General features: G+C 42.9%; 1 long non-coding RNA gene and 1 pseudogene across 1 annotated transcript; both read right to left on the bottom strand.

Annotated features, from left to right (window-relative positions):
• Window positions 1-5352: 5352 nt before the first annotated feature.
• On the bottom strand, window positions 5353-13520 carry LOC121855177 (annotated as a pseudogene).
• LOC121855182 lies at window positions 12052-12490 on the bottom strand. The gene is made up of 3 exons (XR_006086729.1): window positions 12470-12490; window positions 12172-12209; window positions 12052-12108 (listed from the first exon to the last, which is right to left on the bottom strand). It is a non-coding gene; the product is annotated as an uncharacterized LOC121855182 (long non-coding RNA).
• Window positions 13521-15999: the final 2479 nt, after the last annotated feature.

The raw sequence follows: 15999 nt of genomic DNA, 5'->3' as shown, positions 1-15999 counted from the left end.
TTCATTCACCCAGATCGCAATGTAATGCAGAGGGAACAGCACAAGAAGCTCCTGCAGGACTTGAAGCAGAAGAGAGAGGAGTCAAGGAGGAACGGGGACGGGTGTACATGGGTTATATTCAGGGGGAGGGTAGTAGAAGCAAATGTGCCGACACAGGGCCAGGGGGCTGCAGCGCACCCTCCACCCGCTCTACCCCCCACCCGGGAGGTGGCACCAGCTTCGCCTACTAGACAGGAGGAGGCGAGCGCCGTGTAAACAATGACATTTCTATCCACACCCTGCAAAATACAGTGTATTTAGCAAATGCTGCAGCTTCTGAGAATAGAGGGGGGGGGGGTTACTACTAAGAGCAAAGACGTTACCGAAAACACATTCTGGCTTGAATGTCATGTACACTAATACTGACACGTTCCTTGATAAGAGAGAGGAGTTTGAAACACTACTGAAGGTACACCAACCAGATATTGTAGGTGTTGTAGAACTGTTGTACGAGAACAGGAGAATCGACCCAGAGGAATGTGAGTTCAATATTGCTGGATATGACTCATTTACGAACCTTTCTCAAGAAACTTTCAAGAGGGGTGTGGTTATCTATGCTAGGCAAGACCTTAGAGCAAGCCAGGCGAGGGTACAGGGAGAGGATGTTTCTGAAGAGTCCAAGTGGTGTAAAATTAAATTAAAGGGAAGGGACTTACTTATCGTTGGGTGTATCTACAGATCCCCAAACTGTGGCCCACTAAATTAAAGGAACTTAAGAGCCTTAATAGACAACACGGCGATGCTCAACCCTAGCCACCTTCTTATCATGGGGGACTTTAACTATGGCGACATCGACTGGAGAAACGAGTTCACCCCAAATGACTTGAATAGCCCTGATACTCTTTTTATAGAAACTCTGAGAGGTAATTTTCTGTTCCAACATATTAGAGACCCGACACATTACAGGGGGGGAGCAAACACCCAAACCACTAGACTTCATCATAACAAACGAGGAGAGTATGGTGGCCAAACTGGAACACCTTGCCCCAGTTGGCACCAGTAACCATATAGTGTTGTCATTCAGATTTAACTGTTACCTAGTTCAAGATATGGCCAGACCAAGTGCAAATATTACAAGGGAAACTACAATGGAATGAGGGAAGAGATGAGGGGTATCAACTGGCCTGACTCATTAAGGCACAAGAACACAGACGCTACGCTGAACAGCATAAATAGCAAAGTGACCCGTTTGATCAATAAATATATACCCAAGACCAAACCAGTGCCTCTAGGAATACGAGGGTATCCCTACACATGAACCATGCGGCGGTCGACAAAGTTAAGAAGAAAACCCAGAAATTCAAGACGTGGGTTGGGTCAAATGATGAGCAGGACAGGAAGATGTATGCAAGAGCCAGAAACCAAGCAAAGATAGTGTGTAGAAGGGCTGAAAAGGAGTTCCAGAGGCTGGTTGTAAGCGAGGTCAAGTCAAACCCAAAGGCGTTTTACCGCTATGCAAAGTCGAAATTAAAAACGCGAGTAAGAGTATCAGACCTGAGGCTTGAAGATGGTAGTTATGCAGATTCTGACCAGGATAAAGGTGAGGCATTGAACAGCTTCTTTTCCTCGGTGTTCACAAGAGAGGATGTGATTAACCTTCCTGCGTTTGAGGAGAGATGGTTCGACACAGCACTCACCCACATTGTGTTCACAGAAGAGGGTATCTGTAGAGATGATGGATGGTGTTATATGTAGTGATGATGGATGGCGTTATATGTAGTGATGATGGATGGTGTTATATGTAGTGATGATGGATGTTGTTAGATGTAGTGATGATGGGTGGTGTTATATGTAGTGATGATGGATGTTGTTAGATGTAGTGATGATGGGTGGTGTTATATGTAGTGATGATGGATGGTGTTATATGTAGTGATAATGGATGGTGTTATATGTAGTGATGATGGATGGTGTTATATGTAGTGATGATGGATGGTATTATATGTAGTGATGATGATGGATGGTGTTATATGTAGTGATGATGGCAGGAAAAGTAGATGTAGTGATGTGATGGATGGTGTTATATGTAGTGATGATGGATGGTGTTATATGTAGTGATAATGTGTGATGTTAGATGGAAGTGATGATGGGTGGTGTTATATGTAGTGATGATGGATGGTGTTATATGTAGTGATGATGGATGGTATTATATGTAGAGATGATGGATGATGTTACATATAGTGATGATGGATGGTGTTATATGTAGTGATGATGGATGGTGTTATATGTAGTGATGATGGAGGATATTATATGTAGTGATGATGGATGGTGTTATATGCAGTGATGATGGGTGGTGTTATATGTAGTGATGATGGATGGTGTTATATGTAGTGATGATGGATGGTATTATATGTAGTGATGATGGATGATGTTACATATAGTGATGATGGATGGTGTCATATGTAGTGATGATGGATGGTGTTATATGTAGTGATGATGGATGATATTATATGTAGTGATGATGGATGGTGTTATATGTAGTGATGATGGATGATATTATATGTAGTGATGATGGATGGTGTTATATGTAGAGATGATGGATGATATTATATGTATGATGATATATGGTGATGATGGATGGTGTTATATGTAGTGATGATGGATGATGTTATATGTAGTGATGATGGATGTTGTTATATGTAGTGATGATGGATGATGTTATATGTAGTGATGATGGATGGTGTTATATGTAGTGATGATGGATGATGTTATATGTAGTGATGATGGATGGTGTTATATGTAGTGCTGATGGATGATGTTATATATAGAATATGAAAAGTATCCCTCTGTTGTCATTGGCAACATGGGTAAGAAATGTGAATACTGCGGTGCAAAGAAGTACAAAGGAGAATCTGTTGGACTGTGCGCTCTCATGGGAAAGTACGACTGCCAAATTTGGAAAAACCACCACAACCATTGAAGACTCTCATGCTGGGAACAACACCAGAGTCAAAACACTTCTTGGAAAATATATGGAAGTACAATTCATGCTTCCAGATAACATCTTGGAGGTACCAGTGTAGTTCGTGAGAACGACATGCCCACATTCAAAGTCCAGGCCAAGTCTATCACAAAGCAGGATCCTCTACCACCTGAAGATGAGCAGGCAAAGTTCCCCCAAATATACTTCATGGGAGATCATGAAAAGCAGACTACTATCAGGTGTGGCAACATTCAAGGTGTCAGACATGACATTGTCCTATCTATCCAAGAAATGCTGCATGAGCGCAACATGTATGTACAGTCATTCAAAAATGCCCTGGAAAACATGCCTTCTCACGAGTACAAAGTCAGGATCAAAGCACACACCTTAATGCACTTCAGTGAGATAATGTGGAGCCTCCCGGAGGGTGGCGTCCTACCATGGCCTAGCGAAAGAGCGATTCCGCTAGTTAGAAATAAACTGTCAAAGCTAAAGGTCCACAAGAGTCCCGGCCCGGACATGGTGCATCCCAGATCCTGTTTCGTAAATGCCTGGATGAACAAAAGGTCCCCAGTGAATGGAAAGTGGCTTATGCGAGTCCTATCTTATAGAAGGGCGATAGTCACTCCACGAACAACTATAGACCGGTGAGCCTGACCAGCATAATATGTAAAGTACTTGAGAGTATTATCAGAGATGCCGCGATGGAACATATACTACGAAACAACCTAGTAAAGGATTTCCAACACGGTTTTATGACAGGGCGCGTCTGCTTAACACAATTGCTCATAGTATTGGATGTTTGGACCCATATTCTGGAACGGGGTTGTAATATCGACAATATATACCTAGATTTTGCCAAGGCTTTCGACAGTGTACCCCACGAAAGGCTGAAAATCAAACTGGAAGGGTACGGAATTCGGGAAAATGTCCTAGTGTGGATAGAAGACTTTCTACATGACCACAAGCAGTGTGTGGTGATTAATGGCACGATATCATCGTCCGTACCTGTCACAAGCGGGGTACCACAGGGCAGTGTATTGGGCCCGCTGTTGTTTGTTTGTGTTCATAAATGACATGCCTGACGTTGTACACTCCTCCATACAAATGTTTGCCGATGACGCCAAGTTATTTCGGGAAATCAAGAACCATGCGGACTGTGAAGAGCTGCAGAAGGATCTCTGTGAACTCCAAGAATAGTCGAAAAATGGCTGCTGAGATTCAATGTCATAAAATGTAAGAGGATGCACCTAGGGTGCACCAACGGTAAGGAGGCGCATCATATGTCCCAATGAGATGAGAGACTGCACTATTTGAGACTGAATGTGAGAAGGACCTAGGTGTATATGTTGACAATGAGCTGAAGTTCTCGGGCCATTGCGAGAAGAAGGTAAATCAGGCAATAAATTATTGGGTCTTATAAGAAGGTCGTTCAGATATCTAGGCGGTCCATGAATGAATAAATGAATAAAATTCAGCAAATATGGGGTTCAGCATTGTTTGTTTCCCGGGATAAAGAGCAAAGCTGGCTTGATAATACGGTGAGTCACATGTCCAAATTAATATTTTTCCCTTCAGCACACACACCACTGTCCGTACCTACTACCCCTTACCCATCGTTCAGTTATAGACTTATTGAAAATTACATCTGCATTTGTATTTTGTAATATTCAGTATACAAAACAATAGCAGGTAAGTTCTTTGTGAAGAATTTAAAAGCTAACATTTGCTGAACACATTTTAATAAAATTATTATAATGATAATATTAAATATAATAATAATAATAATAATGATAATAATAATAATAATAATAATAATTATTATTATTATTATTCAAGCATGCATTTATGAGACTGAAGCACAAGCTCATAAGATGAGGCCAACTACAAACAGTAATTATAATCCTTCACATTATAGTTATCCTCATATAATTTATCTAACCATCACCTATAAATCATAAGATTAAACAATACTTTACTGGCGAGAACAATTAAACAACTTCATATTCCAGTCGGTTTTTAAAGGCATTGGGGCATTTCAAAAGTACAAGTCACCGGGACCAACAAAACCCTATTCCCAGTGTATGTTCTTGAGTTTTCAATGTAGTGTGTTAACCCTGAGTTGTCCCGTACTTTTCTACATCTAGTCTTGATACGTAATAGCACTGGTGACGCACCTCGCCGTGCAGTAAATAGCAGGCTCTATCATGACAACAGAGCTACCACAAGCGTTCATCGGATGTGGAAATTATCAAGAGCGTTGTGCTATCTGTCAGAATTTCCGGTCACAATTTTACCAACACCTTCATGCAGTCTCAGTTGGCCAATTTGTCAGTTTTGCATCAGAACTAGATACAGGATCAAACTCTGAAAGAGGATAAGAAATCTACCAGTGTGTTCAGTGGCTTTTATTGGATCTTCCTTTGTTATTCACTTTATGCCCTCGTGGTGATTAAAACATTCATGGGTTTGGGAAAGTTGAAAACCAAAGTGGCAGGATCTTTCTAGGTCGAGTGGCTCTCCTTCGGGTTCGGAGAAGGTGAAATTCTGCAGCAGCGCCGACAGAAAAAGGTAGAGTTCCATGCGGGCCAAAGACTCACCTGGGCAAACACGTCGACCTACGGGAACAAAGCAAACTTTAGATAACATTTATCATCCCGAAAGATATACTGCTATATATAACATAATTGCTTGGGGCGGTGCTATATTAAATAGTAAGCAGCTGCCATACCATGAAATATTATCATTACGTGTTTTATATAAGTTTTTACTTGATAAAACATACAGTACAATAATCTTGGGTTTAGATGTTAACAATAGCTTAAAACTTTACCTCTTGGGAATTTAGGTAACAAACAATGTTTGGAGTGTCATCATGCTGCTAAAACAGTGACAAATTCCTCTTACCAACAGAGAAAGGAACATAATTCTCCTTCCTGAGTTTCAGTTTTCCTTCACTGTCGAGGAAATGCCCGGGAACTCATCAGGCTTCTCCCAGTAGGTTGGATCCTTGTGGCACATCTCCAGGTTAGCGATGACCACTGTTCCCTGAACACCAGATACAACATGGCTATTACTTTCTCTGGTTAAGGACGATACGAACAAGAATTATCATAGTGTAACATTACTGGTCTTATGGTATACCTTGTCAAGGTGACCCAAGTACCCTAAACATGAGATACAACTGTTTTACCTGTAGAGAACTTAAACAAGAACTTTTCTGAAGCATCACCTGACCAGCGCTCCTATAAGACCGTGTAACTTTGTTTTGGTGAAGCTGTAAGACGGTGTACCTTTGGTATGGAGAAGCCAGCAAGTTGGGTGTCAGCCGCTGCTGAATGCATGACTCCCAAAGGCGTCAAGGACACAAACCTGTTGACCTCGTGGATGACCGCCTCCAGGTACGGCAGTCTGAGGGTGGTAACGATAATAATAATAATAATAATAATAATAATAATAATAATAATAATAATAATAATAATAATAGAAATAATAAAAATAATAATAGTAATAACAATGTTAACAGTGATAATGATAACAATGACAAAAAATATTTGTTTCAAGCCGTTTTCTTCTATAATGCAGAGCAACTAAGATAAAAAGATTACACTCCATTGATTTGCCTTTCATAAATGTGGTATTTGTGTGTTGACATGAGTGTGGTTTCTCCCTGGAGATTCACGAAACCTAGCATCAGCTGTCACCAGCACATCCAACTTGAAAAAAAAATTCGAATCCATGCTACCCGGTTATTTACGCACACCGCCGCTTCCAAGATGTCCATCATCCTCGCTTCCAATGCTCCTTCCATGCCATCCATCCATCTCTGCCTTGACCTCCCACCCTCCCTCCTATCATCCATACTTTATTATTCTATTCTCTTATCAATTACTCAATATGCCCATACCGCCAGAGTAGACCATTATCCGCTCTATGCGTCATTTCTTCCATTCAATATCTCCTCCTTATTTCTGTATTTATTATTCTCTGCATAATCTTCATTCCCCTTATTACTCTCGACCACGTCATTTCTATTCCTTCTGATTTACTTATTCCTGTGATCCCTTTGTCCATTGATTATACTGTCCAATCGTTAAGACAACAATTTGAAGAATTAAGTAACTTTAAAACACTGACCAAAACAACTGAGATTAACTTAAAATTACTGAGACAAAATTATTCAGAAAATAAAGAAAATACCACTTGGAACAAGAAATAACTTATAAGCATACAGGACTATAAAGTTACCTGGATTTCTAAAGCAATAGTAAATAGCTTATAAACACACTTAGGTTTATCTTGGAGTGAAGGGAGTGTTCCTCTGGGCACTACATCATCAATCTGGCGCTGTACTCTGGTCTGGATGTCTGGGTACTTGGCTAACAACATCAGCGTCCACCGTACCGTCTGGTTCGTGGTCTCGCTCCCCGCTGTAAACAGATCTCCCACCTGGACCCAGAGATCTTGTTCTGTGGAAACATAATGAATACAAGTGGTGTTCCGTGAAAGTTCAGATGTGGGTTTGTGTGTGACCTTCAGTTTTGAGAAGTATTTGTGAAATGCTCACGATGGCGACGTTTAAAAATTAAGTAAATTATCTCTTGATGCGATAATTACTGATAACCACATGTCTATATTAATTACCAATTGTTACTCAGCATTCATGAGGTCTTTGGGTTTTCAGATATCCCACGTCTTACTAATGAAACATATAGCCTCCGAAGCCCGATTGAGATGTAAGATTTTCCTTCTGTGAGTCACCAACTGTAAAAGATGTTCACATGATCTTCCTGACAGGCATCTCAGGGTCACATGTTATCATCAGTAAGCAGTAGGCAAGACTATGAGTTAGGTGTCATTACTGTGTCCTCCCTGTTGTTAATAGTTATTTCCAGGTAGTAAGTCAATTCATTATCACCAATCAGAGGTCAAGTCAGGGGTTCGGCGATAGCAAGATAGTGTGTGTGTGTGTGTGTGTGTGTAGGTCGGTATACAAGGAGTTCACAAACTATACTTAACGAATCTCTCTCTCTTTCTGTTCATGGTATAATCTTTCTCTAACTCTTACTGCTCGAGGTAATCTCTCTCTCTCTCTCTCTCTCTCTCTTACCTGTCCATGGTAGACTCTGGGTTTGTCTGTGTCTTCATCTCCACGAGGTAGATGTCAATGTAGTCCCTCGGCTTGTCGGGGTCCAGCGAGCCTCGTGTTCCTCGATCACTTGCTGGAACCAGGATGATGACTTATGTATTGTGGCGCGAGGATGGTGTCTTTATAAATGTGTGGCGCCGAGGATGATGATATAGGTGTTGTGGGCGGGGATGATGACGTGAGTCGTGTGGAGCCAAGGATGATGACGTAAGTGTTGTGGAGCCAAGGATGACGTGAGTCGTATGGAGCCGAGATGGTGAGTCGTGTGGAGCCGGATGATGACGTGAGTCGTGTGGAGCCGAGGATGATGACGTAAGTGTTGTGAAGCCAAGGATGATGACGTGAGTCGTGTGGAGCCGGATGATGACGTGAGTCGTGTGGAGCCGGGATGACGTGAGGTGTTGTGGAGCCAAGGATGATGACGTAAGTGTTGTGGAGCCAAGGATGATGACGTGAGTCGTGTGGAGCCGGGGATGATGACGTGAGTGTGGTGGAGCCGAGGATGATGACGCGTAAGTGTTGTGGAGCCAAGGATGACGTAAGTGTTGTGGAGCCGAGGATGATAACGTACTAGGTGTTGTGGAGCCGAGGATGATAACGTACTAGGTGTTGTGGAGCCGAGGATGATAACGTACTAGGTGTTGTGGAGCCGAGGATGATAACGTACTAGGTGTTGTGGAGCCGAGGATGATAACGTACTAGGTGTTGTGGAGCCGAGGATGATAATGTTAAAAAGAGGTGCGTTTACGAGAAGAAGAAAATAGCCATCAACTCACCAGTATGTAATTTCTGATCTTCGTGAAGGATTCCAACATCGCTTCTACACCTAGGGCCTTCCATATAAAGGACGGGGAGACATACGGGAGCCAGGGATACATGTCGAACAGCACGTTGTTACCCTGAGACAACTGGAAGGCATCGTGGATCATCTCGTTAAATTTATGGACCTCGCGGTCGTCCACGTCGTACCGTATGTCTAAAGAAAAAAAATATATTTCCAGGGTTAAAATAATGTGTGGAGATTATTAGAGGTGGGTTGAGGCTAATTCTTATAGTACACCGAATGAATCTATTTTTTTTTGCAATTACCTAAGTAGATTGATACGTAATGCCACGTACATAAATTCTGTATGATCTGAAAACACACGCACATACAAAAAAATATAATATTTTAATTCTTGAAAATTCTTGTCCAGTGCAGAAAGTGACTTACTAAACGTTCTTAGAGACCTAAACTGACTCACCCACATACTGTACACACACAGGGGCCTAAAAGAGAGCTCAGATTCTCAACTGGCTCAGCCATGTTAATATTGTTATTATTATCCACTCTGTATCTGTGTTTTTATGGCTAAATAAACTGTTTCAATTCAATTTAATTCAATTCATAGAAGGTTACATCCATTAGTTTTGTCAGGCCCCATCCGTGGTTGACATTCGGTGTTTGTGTGTTGACATGAATGTGGTGTTGATGTGAGTATTGACATGACTGGTGTTGATGTGAAGTGTTGACATGAATGTGCTGTTGATGTGAGTGTGTTGACAGGGGTTTGGAGTTACAATCACAAAGACTCGACATACCATCTTTTCACACGATCCAAAGAAGCTCCACAATGGATGGTGGAAGAGTGACTCTTCCCGCCATTAGGCATTATACTGGGTTGATCTCTTATGACTTCGATCAATAAGTCCGTTCGGAATATATAACCTAAAGTGGCAAAAGTACGCTTATCTCCTCACACATCAGCCTCGTTAATGTGACAGGTGATGTACTGTAATCAGTACTTACAGCGAGTCTATCGCAACTCACACTAATGTACTCAGTACTAGCAGCAGGGCTCAACCATAGAGAGGGAGGCGTCTAGATGTTGTGCTGCCCCCGATACCAAATGAAAAGTGAAATTCAAATTTTACTCAAACAGAATGGTACTGCGCCTTTGGAACTGTTTTTCGTGTTTTGCTAAATTTTGTTTCGTAATACTGGCCAAAAACAATTATTTTTCCATTCCTTTCTCTCTCTATCTTGCTAAGTCTTTAAACCTCAAATAAACAAGCCGAAATAAGTTAAAATTATCCAGGTTAAAACAATAACACACACGGTGACGCAAGAAACATCAGCCAACTCCCACCTGCAGTGAGTTTCCAGATAACGTTGAGGATGGCAACACTAAGAGACATTGGGATGGACTGGGGTCGTCCTGTGTGCTTCCTGAAGTCTTCCACCAGACAAGTCGCCTCGTACTGGATGGCGTCCATCAGGCTCGACTTGCCCATTCCCAGATCCTTCAACTGACGCAGGGCGAACCGACGACTGTTGTGCCAGTGGACTCCATTGCTATTGGCTATGCCTGTGGCAGCGCGGGACAAGTCAGTGTTTTAGTAAAGAAGGAAATTTTCTGACATACCAAAGAACATATATTGAGTGAAGTAAATATTTCCTGGGGACACTCATCGGCCACCGGACTATTACCAGTTTTCACAAAAGCGCTGAAGGAATCAAAGCTGAAGAAGTCAGGTCGGTCTTGCAGGTCGGGGTTGTTGAACGCTGTCTTGATGAGCTGGAAGTTGTTGAGGAAGACCATCGTGCGGCTGCCCATCCTCCACCTGCCCGGGTCACGACCACCAAGTTATTGTGTACACCAAGGTATGACTGTTACTGTGTACACCAAGGTATGAATGTTTCTGTGTACACCAAGGTATGAATGTTTCTGTGTACACCAAGGTATGAATGTTATTTGATTTAGGCGCGAAATAGATAAACATTGGTTTAGAAATAGAGTAGTGGACGAGTGGAACAAGTTACCAAATATCATCATTAACTCGAATACGCTGGATAGCTTCAAACATAGGTTGGATGGATATATGAGCAATAGGGGTTGGGTGTAAATGGCAATGCCCAGTATGGGCCATTAGGCCCGCTGCAGTTACCTCCATTCTTATGTTCTTATGAATGTTGTCATATATATCATGACAAAACTCTAGTTGTTGACGCTAGAGTAAAAAAAAAATATACAACTATTAACTTACGTGAAAATGTCGCCATACTTCTGTCTGAGAGCCTTAGCGTGGTCCTCCATGGTCACTCCTGACGACATCCAGGCGCCCAGCACAGGCCAGCCCCACTCACCTGGGGACACCACAACTATTACCTGGGGACATGTACCCAGCCCCAGCTACCTGGGGACACCTAGCTATTACCTGGGGACATGTACCCAGCCAGCCAACCCCACTCACCTGGGGACACCACAACTATTGCCTGGGGACATGTACCCAGCACAGGCCAGCCCCACTCACGGGGACACCACAACTGTGCCTGGGGACATGTACCCAGCAGGCCAGCCCACTCACCTGGGGACACCACAGCTGTGCCTGGGGACATGTACCCAGCAGGCCAGCCCCACTCACCTGGGGACACCTGGCTTGCCTGGGACATGTGCCCATGCCCAGGCCAACCCCACTCACCTGGGGACACCACAACTTTACCTGGGGACATGTGCCCCAGCACAGGCCAGCCCCACTCCCTGGGGACACACAACTGTACCTGGGGACATGTGCCCAAGGCCAGCCCAGCACAGGCCAACATGCTTACCCTCACCTGGGGAACATGTACCCCAGCACAGCCAGCCACTCACCTGGGAACATGTACCCAGCACAGGCCAGCCCACCACCTGGGAACCCCAGCACAGCCAGCCCCACTCACCTGGGAACCCCAGCACAGGTAAGCCCACTCACCTGGGGACACCACAACTATTTCCTGGTGACACATGCCCAGCACAGGCCAGCCCCACTGGGAACAGGCATACCCAGCTTACCGGCAGCAGCCCAGCCCCACTCACCTGGGAACATGTACCCATCACCGGGAACATGTACCCAGCACAGGCCAGCCCCACTCACCGGGGAACATGTACCCAGCACAGGCCAGCCCACTCACCGGGAACCCCAGCAGGCCAGCCCCACTCACCTGGGAACATGTACCCCAGCACAGGCCAGCCCCACTCACCTGGGGAACATGTGCCCAGCACAGGCCAGCCCACTCACCTGGTATTGTACCAGCCCCACTCACCTGGGAACATGTATCCAACACAGGCCAGCCCCTCTCACCTGGGGTGTACCCAACAGGCCAACCCCACTCACCTGGGAACATGTGCCCCAGCACCAGGCCAGCCCCACTCACCTGGGAACATGTTGCCCAGCACAGGCCCCACTCACCTGGGAACATGTGCCCCAGCACAGGCCAACCCCACTCACCTGGGAACATTGTGCCCAGCCAGCCAGCCCCCACTCACCTGGGAACATGTGCCCACACAGGCCAACCCCACTCACCTGGGAACATGTACCCAGCACAGGCCAGCACCTCTCACCTGGGAACATGTACCCAGCACAGGCCAGCCCCACTCACCGGGGAACATGTACCCAGCACAGGCCAGCCCCACTCACCGGGGAACATGTACCCAGCACAGGCCAGCCCCACTCACCTGGGGACACACATACACAGCAAAACGTATACGTGGGTTTATTTCCGTTCACACATACCTACACACAAACTTAGGCTCCTCCAGATGCTACACACTAATACGTATAATTATATATGTATGTATGTGTTTGTGTGTATCAAGAAACATCGTACTTCTTGAATACACCACTTTTAGGCGAAAATATAAATGATTGTCTACACAAGTAAGCCTAGAATGTAATATTTATCGCTTAATAACACAGTACTCAAATACCAGGTTTCTGTATATTCATTAATCTTTTCATTCTCGCGGAAGCTTGCAATTTACTCATGTTGGATTATTTTTTCTCGTGATGCGGTACCAACGTGGTGGTTTTCTGACGTCCTGGACCTTTATAAAGATTATCTGTGAGTAATTATTGACTAATGCAGATTTATTGACGATGTCTGGTTTATATTACTTGTGTTAGGCGTTCAGTAGATATTGTTGGCAATTGAATCAGATATAATCTAAAACAAAATTTGCCATGCATTAAATGTTTTGTTGGGTTTCACCTCCTAATGTCACCTCACATACCTGGAGGAAGTCCTTTAGGTTTCCTGTTCACCAGGGCGAGGAACAACACAAGCAACAGCACCCCCAGCAACGCCTCCGTCACCATCATTCTTTCTTACCTGTGTACACGATATTATAAGTTTATAACACGCAATTTCAACCAGTGACGTATCCTCTATAATTATGACCCTCTGTTGGCTGATTTTGTGATTATATTTCAAGTACATTTAAATGTTATACAGCTTATTCCTTATAAATGTTATTGATTCTACAAATACTGTATATCACCATACCACAGGCGGACGATGGAGTTTCCTGGTGTCTCTGCTACTAGTGACTGACCTTAATGCTGGTGCCAGGCAGTTCCTAAACAGGACGCTGGTCGCCGTCACCGAGTTGCTTGGTCGGGGTTTTCAATGCGAGAATATTTAAGATACGCGGAAGACGTATGTTCTTTAATAGATATAATTATATATACACAATGTATGTTGATAGCCAATTCATTTATGTTTACAAGTTCAGAACTGTACTCATGTTACACCTAAAATATATACTGTGTTATATTAGGTAACTGGCTGAGGCAACTGAGTAACAAACAATCTGTTGATGGTTCTCCGAGTCCGTCATGCTGACTGTCAGTTTCGTGTACCCTGATTTAGCTACTTGTTGTATCTAGTGGCGTAGCTAGAGTGTGTGTCGCCCGGGGCGGCCCTTGAGTTTGCCGCCCCCCTCCCCCCCCGTGCCCCCACAAAAAATACATATTGCACAGTGACTCACTCTTATATATATATATATATATATATATATATATATATATATATATATATATATATATATATATATATATATATATATATATATATATATATTAAATAGTTTGTGTACCATTATAATATTACTGTACTTTCACATACTCAAATATAGTATGCTTTAAATACACCCCAAACATACTTAAACTTTATAAGTAACAGTTAAACAAAAAGCAAAAACGACATATAGGATAGGGAAAAAAGTAAAAAAGTGTAAAAAATTAGGACCATCTTTATTTCTGAAATGAAAACTACAACTTTCTACAAAGTAACTTTTCTTGTTTTTTTGTTGGCAAATTCTTCAATGGCATTGTCAAAAACTATTTCATCTGTCAATTGTCGCTCTATAGACAGTATGGCAAGATTTCTCAACCGCAAGGTGCTCATAGTAGATCTTAAGTAATTCTTGATCAGTTTTAGTTTCGAAAAACTCCTCTCACAGGTAGCAACACTTACAGCAATTGTGAGGAAAATCCTCAGCATTATTACTATATTTGGAACCGAGTTCCCAAGGTTATACTTTTGAATAAACTGCAAAAGTTCAAGGGGGCCTTCTTTCCACGTCTGTATTCTGTCTTTAATAGTTATAGCAGCAACAGCAACAAAATGCTGAAGTCTTTTTCTCTCAACGAGGAACTCCTCTTTATCAATGTCGTCGTGATCGTGATCTATTTGACACTCATATTTATCATCCAAAAGATTCAATGGGGTAAGGAAGGCATATTTCTCAGCAAGTTCATGAAGCTGTTGAAATCTCAAAGTTATTTCTTGGATCACTCTGTCCGGCGAAGAAAACATTTCTCTCCTCAATTCAATGTCGTATGGCAATTCAGCATCTCGTGATCCTTCACCCAAAAGTGCCGCCCCCGCAAACTGCTAGTGAGCTACGCTAGTGGTTGTATCCCACAATTTTCTTTTTCATGGAACAACCAGGGTGTTATAAAGGAGGTGTTGGCTATACCTCTCTCAGATTATTATAATGCCAACGATATTCTTCACATGCTAAATCCTCCGTGTACGAGAAACATGAAAAGACTCCACCTAGACTCCCGTTGCTCCTCGTGTTTGTGTTGGCTTGGTAAAGGAAGAAATCGAGACCCACTGAATACACAGACGATGACCTCGCTGCTAATGTTATGACTGTTACTGAACAGAACCTACTGTTTATATACTACAACAACGGCACACTTAGTTGTCCCCTCGGGACTTAATCTCACTCTCCTCTACTGTATATATTAGCCTTGTCAAGTATTACCTCTTAGTCTGTACTCACCCCTAAAGATGTGAATTACACAAAAGCGCTTGGGAACTTCGTGTTTTCTTGTTTCCTATATGGTTATATATATATATATATATATATATATATATATCAACACGAGTGTTATGTAGAATGTCTGCCTATTAGCACTTGCAGACAGTTGCTGCGTAATACAAAGCATCCATATTAGTTACTATATAATAACTTCATCAAGTGACATCACCATGCATGTACTTTTGCACCATAAGAAAATAAAACAGCGGGTACTATTTACAGGGAACAGCCCTTAAACTACCCAGACCGCCACCTCCCCCACCCCGGTCTCTCCCCGGCGCCAGTATACAGCATACCTCACAGTCTCACACTCTCCAAGCCCCTGTCAATAATACCTCGCTATCAGCAGCTCATAATCTTATGTTATCTGAAAGTGAATTTAACGTCTTATCCTATCAATGCCAACGTATTGTATTGTAAAATAACATCACAATAACATGTTCCTGAACCAATGCCTTATAAGGCATAAATTATAATTATTACGACATCCCCGTATCCATAATAAATAACTCAAACTAAACGTGCGTGCCCGGTGGGAACAAGGGTGTGGGAAGGTAGATTTCATAGTAATCGGGAAGATATAATTCGTGGGCGATGATTGCTGCATAGAGGTAACAGGAATATATTGGCATTAACATTGCTTTCTTTACATTATTAGGGAAAAACTATCGATGCACTGTGAGTGCACACGTAATTATGGAGGTATTTACCGAGTGAGGAGGCAGCCGAGATAATTAATAACCATTTTGCTACCATATGTC

This window comes from Homarus americanus, unplaced genomic scaffold (genome assembly GCF_018991925.1).
Source record: "Homarus americanus isolate GMGI-L3 unplaced genomic scaffold, GMGI_Hamer_2.0 scaffold29048, whole genome shotgun sequence".
NCBI lineage: Eukaryota > Metazoa > Arthropoda > Malacostraca > Decapoda > Nephropidae > Homarus > Homarus americanus.
Note: the sequence above shows the minus strand (reverse complement) of the source record. Positions and strands in the feature narration are given on the sequence as shown.